Source organism: Rhinopithecus bieti, unplaced genomic scaffold, assembly GCF_001698545.2.
Source record: "Rhinopithecus bieti isolate Rb0 unplaced genomic scaffold, ASM169854v2 scaffold_23780, whole genome shotgun sequence".
NCBI classification, from domain to species: Eukaryota; Metazoa; Chordata; class Mammalia; order Primates; family Cercopithecidae; genus Rhinopithecus; species Rhinopithecus bieti.
In genome coordinates, this window is record NW_016810844.1 from 21635 (window position 1) to 27773 (window position 6139).

General features: G+C 37.7%; 1 pseudogene; it reads right to left on the minus strand.

The window, feature by feature from the left end:
* Positions 1-560: 560 nt before the first annotated feature.
* Positions 561-1405, minus strand: LOC108542787 (dnaJ homolog subfamily B member 6-like; annotated as a pseudogene).
* Between the last annotated feature and the right edge of the window lie 4734 nt (positions 1406-6139).

Sequence of the window (6139 nt, forward strand, 5' to 3'; positions counted from 1 at the left end):
CAAAAAAAAAAAAAAAAAAAAAGATCCCAACAATAAACTCAAAAGTCTATGACAAATATGGGCTCTGATGAGCTGTTTATAAATACTTTAAATACAATTATACTGAAAGTCCTGTTTGTTTGAAATCTTAAAAAGAAGTTCCTGTTGGCCTGGCGCAGTGGCTCAGGCCTGTAATCCCAGCACTTTGGAAGGACGAGGTGGGCAGATCACAAGGTCAGGTGATCAAGACCATCCTGACTAACACGGCAGAACCCTGTCTCTGCTAAAAATATGAAAAAAATTAGCTGGGCTTGGTGGCATGCACCTGTAGTCCCAGCTACTCTGGAGGCTGAGGCAGGAGAATCCCTTGAACCCAGGAGGCAGAGGTTGAAGTGAGCCGAGATCATACCACTGCATTCCAGCCTGGGCAACAGAGCGAGACTTTGTCTCAAAAAAAAAAAAAAAAAAAAAGGTTCCTGTTAATCCTCAATTGACACTTGTCATTGTTTGATATTTCTGTTAAATGCATGCATTGAATTACTTGTTACCCAAGCCAGAAGCTGCTTCTTACCATTTATCTTTTAGGACTTTAACTAGCCTTCTTTTTCAACATCTATTCTTTCTTGACCATTCTCGACAATCCTCTTTGTAGTAATTTTTCTACCAACTATTTTAGTAGAAGTTGATAGCGATTTGAAGTTGCCCATCCCAGTACTACCAAATGAGGTGGAAGAGAATGAAGTGAGACTCCCATGACCTAGTGACCCGAATGAAGTAAATCCAAAGAAGTCAAAAACTTCCACCAAAAAGTTCCCTGAAGACATCATCTGGATTAGGGAATGTGAAGCCAAACTCACAGGAACTGTCAAAATGACTTCCACCTCCTCTCCACCAATTAATCCTTCTTTGCCATATTTTTCATAGATGTCCTGCTTTTTAGCATCTGACAGCACTTCACAGGCCTCGGCTACTTGTTTGAATTTTCTCTCTGCTGCCTCTTTTTTTTTTGAGATGGAGTCTCGCTCTGTCGCCCAGGCTGGAGTGCAGTGGCGCAATCTCGGCTCCCGGGTTCACGCCATTCTCCCGCCTCAGCCTCCCCAGTAGCCGGGACTACAGGCGCCCGCCACGCCCGGCTAATTTTTTTTTTTTTTATTTTTTTATTTTTTTATTTTTTTATTTTTTTAGTAGAGACGGGATTTCACCGTATTAGCCAAGATGGTCTTGATCTCCTGACCTCGTGATCCACCCACCTCGGCCTCCCAAAGTGCTGGGATTACAGGCGTGAGCCACCGCGCCTGGCCGCTTCTTCTTTATCCTCAGGATTTTTATCTGGGTGTTACTTCAGTGCCAGTTTTCAATATGCCTTTTTAATATCCTCAGTTGAGGCATGTCTCTGCATGCCTAGAACTTCATAGTAATCCACCATGTTTTAACAGATTGTTGGAACAGGTCCAAAGACGGAAGCGACTGGCAGTGAGATACAGGGGAGGCAAAGCGGTAGCCCAGGTCACCTCTAGGCTCCAGCACCGCTGTGCTTGTGGCAGCGGCCTGCTCCACTCTTTAAAAACAAAATCCAACTGAGAATATAACATCACTAAAATTTAATTAAATAAAAAATCACTAACATTAAATGTAATCAAATAAAAACATAACTATTCCTCTAGCATAGCTACCTACAATGACAGTAGGGTTTCCTAACTAAAACCGAAAAGAAAATAAACTAACCAAATCCCATCAGAATTCATTGAATGCAGCTAAAAATTTTTAAAATATAAAACATTGGGCTTGTTTCGTGAATAAGTCTGTGCATTCTTTTACTTATTTGCTTAAATTATAACTGCTGTGGTTAAATATTACAAAGAAAATAAATATATCCTTTATTGAAAGAAGTGGAAACAATAATTTTAAATGATCTAATTAGCTCTACCAATCCATTTAGCTACTGCTTTTTAGTCAGTACTAGCAGGAAACCATGACTTCCTGAATTTGGAAATGATGCATAGCTCCTAATAAACTTACACAATAAAGTTGTCCATTTTTTCTTCCAAATGTAACAGCAACTTATCTTTATTCATTTTGTCTAAAGTAAAATTTGCATATCATCTCAATTTTTAAAGTGATTTCTAGTAATGTGTGAAGAGTATTCCAGGCATGTCTTAGCAGGCAGGGGAGGAAGGTAAACCTACTGGTTGTATTTTCATGAGAATTTCAGGTGACTGATGGTAAAAGAAACATGCCTGGGCCTCTTGGGATTGAGGAGTGGCCCAGAAATCTGGGGATAATGACTCTTGCTTAGCTTCCCAGGCATTATACTGTTTGAAAAGAAACTCATTCGAAGGGAAGAAGAGTCAAGGCATTACGTTGGGCCGGGCACGGTAGCTCACGCTCGTAATCCCAGTACTTTGGGAGGTCAAGGCGGGGGGATTACTTGAGGTCAGGAGTTCGAGACCAGCCTGGCCAACATGGCAAAAACCCATCTCTACTAAAAATGCAAAAAAAAAAAAACAAAAAACAAAAAAATCAGCCAGGAGTAGTGGCACACTCCTGTCTCAGCTACTCGTGAGGCTGAGGCAGGAGAATCGCTTGAATTCAGGAAGCAGTCCAGCCTGGGTGACAGATTGAGACTCAAAAAAAAAAAAAGGACATTACCTTGGTCCGTTAGCTAAGTTAAGTGTTTATTTATAACAGTAAATGGTTTTGAGTACAGTATAATGTGGTATCATTAAAATCGTAAGTCCAAGCTGCACAAAGAATGTGGGTCAAGAAAGGAGGAGAGGACACAGCAATTACAGTATTTATCAAGTGGAAGAGCGTATTACTAGAAGTGTTGTGGGCCGGTTAGAACACACCATGACTATAGCAAAGAAGTTATATCCTGAGGAAAAAAATGAGTAATTTTAGCCCTACTGCTTCCCTTCACCCAGCCATCACCACCAATAGCAAGCCATGGTTTCTAACATTTCACAAATGAGTCGACTCATTCTTCAAGTAACATGTTATACAAATAAAAGACCAATGAAAGGAAGCTCCTGTAATGATTTTTTAGATAGCTGGTGAAACATTTGTTCTGGGTGTGTGAAAGGGTATTTCTGGAAGAGATTAGCATTTGAATCAGTGGACAAAGTAAAGAAGATCTGCTCTCAGTAATGTGGGCAGGCATCATCCAATCCTTGGAAGGCCTCGATAGAACAAAAAGGTGGAGGAAGGGTGAATTCTCTCTCTCTTCTTAAGCTGGAGCATTCATCCTCCTTCCTTAGACATTGGAGCTCCTGATTCTCAAGACTTCAGATTCCAGGACTTATACCACTCCCCAACACTGAGTTCTCAGGCCTTTGGACTCAGACTGAACTATACCACCAGTTTTCCTCGTTCCCTAGCTTGCAGACAGCATATCATTAGACTTTTGGGCCTCTATGATTGCATGAGCCAATTCCCATAATAAAAATATATGTGTGTTATGGGATATATAGGATACACACACACACAAGTGCGTGCGTGCGCGCGCATATCCTGTTGGTTCTGTTTCTCTGGGGAACCCTGACTAATACAGGCTACTACAACACTTTACTTATAAATTTATGGAGTACAAGTGTGATTTTGTTACATGCATAGATAGTGCACCAGCAAAATAAGGTTTAGAGTATCCATCACCCAAATAACGTACATTGTACCTATTCGGTAATATTTTGCCATCCGTTCTACCCCTTCACCCTTCTGAGTAGCCATTTTCCATCATTCCACACTCTATGTTTATGTATCACAACAGTTTACAGCTAAATTGGGAGCAGTAAGACCGGTCAGGATTGATTGGATTTGGGATATATTTTACGGATAGAATTGACAGAATTTGATGATAGATTGGGAATTCACAGAACGCAGGAAGTATCATCAGATGAGTAGATTTCTATGAGGAGACTAGAGGACAAGAATTTAGGAGTCAGCTAATTGTACATCCTAAGTTTTAGACGTTCAAATCAATATGTATATAGAGTACATATATACATACACACATATATATAATTTTTTACATTTAATCATATAAAATTGCCATGTTTGTATATCAAAAAATGGATGTCAAAAATGTATATAGTTAAACCAAATATAAATAAATTCAAGAGTAATAAGCATATAAATGTTGTTTAAAACCATAGCACTTAATCAGATTGTGTATCATGCAGGAGTAAATGGAGAAGAGACAAAAACTGAGCCCTGGAACACTTCAACCTTTACAGATCAGAAAGATAAAAAGGAAGAAGAAAAGGGAACTAAGAAGAAGTAATGTCTGAGAAAAGTTAGAAAATTTTGTCTTAGAAGACAATCGGAGAAAGTATTCGGAGGAGGAGGAATGAATCAAGTTTGACAAATGCTTTTAATAGATTAAGTAACCTGAAGACTCAGAAATGACCATACAAATGAAAACAATTAGCTTTACAAAAGGCAATTCATTCATAATGTTGGAAAAAAAGAAACGTGTGCTCTAAAAAATAAATTCATTACTAACAATGTCAATTGGTAACTGTCATATGATTTCCCAAAGCTTAGGTTTTCTTTTTTTTACAGTTTAGATACAGTATATTTCCCCATTACCCTAATAGGTTTAAATAAGTATTTTTGTAAGTTAAGTCTATGCGTAAATAATGCAGAAATATAAAATAAAATCTTGTTTTTTTTTTTTTTTTTTTNCAGAGTCTCTCTCTGCCGCCCAGGCTGGAGTGCAGAGGCTCCATCTCAGCAGCTCACTGCAAGCTCTGCCTCCCAGGTTCATGCCATTCTCCTGCCTCAGCCTCCCAAATGTCTGGGACCACAGGTGCCTGCCACCACACCCGGCTAATTTTGTATTTTTTTAGTAGAGGCGGGATTTCACCGGTGTCAGCCAGGATGGTCTCGATCTCCTGACCTCGTGATCCGCCCGCCTCAGCCTCCCAAAGTGCTGGGATTACAAGTGTGAGTCATTGCGCCCGGCCCAGAAATGTAAAATGTTAAGTCAGAGATGGATTAGATTTCAAGCACCCAGAAGCGTGTTCTGGTGGGAAATGTCTGTACCCAGGAAATTAATCTTTACCCAGTCTCAGAATAAATGCTCAAAAGAAAAGTATTGAAGCTTTTTGTACCAGTCATTTGGGACCTGTTGAGAAGAGATATATTGGCAGAATTATGCACCAGTGGTCAGGTAAGCAGATTTTTTAAAAGAAAAAAAGAAGAAGGAAAATGCCAAAATTGATATGCCCAGCAAAATGTTCATTCTAAGAAGTGATATGATGTATGGTTTCCTACTTTGTGTAACTGAATCTTTAAATTTCTATATCTTTTATCCTAACAAAAATGCCTTCTGACCCTCACACACATGCAAAGAAGAACATTATATCCTGGGACACAGAATCAGAGATTAAGAAAAAATAATGATCATTAATATATATGCACCTAACAATAGAGTCTCAAAATATAGAAAACAGTAATTTTAAAACTATAGAGAAATTTGTAGCTGGAAATCGTAATCCAGTTCTCCCAGAAACTAATAGTTTAAAGCAACCATAAATAAATAAATACATAAAAAATTTGAATAACATAATCAGATATTTTGAACTAATAGCTTATAGAGACATTTACACCCAACAACAAAAAAAGAGAGAATGTATATTTAGCACATATGAAGCATTTGTGAAAACTAACTAGTACTAGAACAACTATGACACAAAAGAAGTCTCAACAAATACCAAGTAATTAATAGCATAAAGGTATCTTCATGGTCTCTAACAATAATATGATAAAAATAAAAACTTAATATAATCCAATAGCTTTAAAAATCAAATATATATGGAATATGAAAATATACAGCTAAGTACTCTTGAGACAAAGAAGAAATAATGTAGAAATTATAATATACTTCAAACTGAATGACAGTGTAAACACGAGCTACCAAATGCTGCATCACGACATATGTTAAAAGAATATTTTAAGTTTTAAATTTACTTAAAAATAAGAAAGCTATAAAATAGATGAGTCAAAGATAGAGCCAGAAAACAATTACATAAAGCTTATTTTAAATAAAGATAGTTAACAAAACTAAGTGGTAATTCTTTGAATAGATTTATAAAACAGAAAAGACCCTGGTAATACTGCCTTTAAAAATATGGAAAAAAAGGGGCGGAGCAAGATGGCC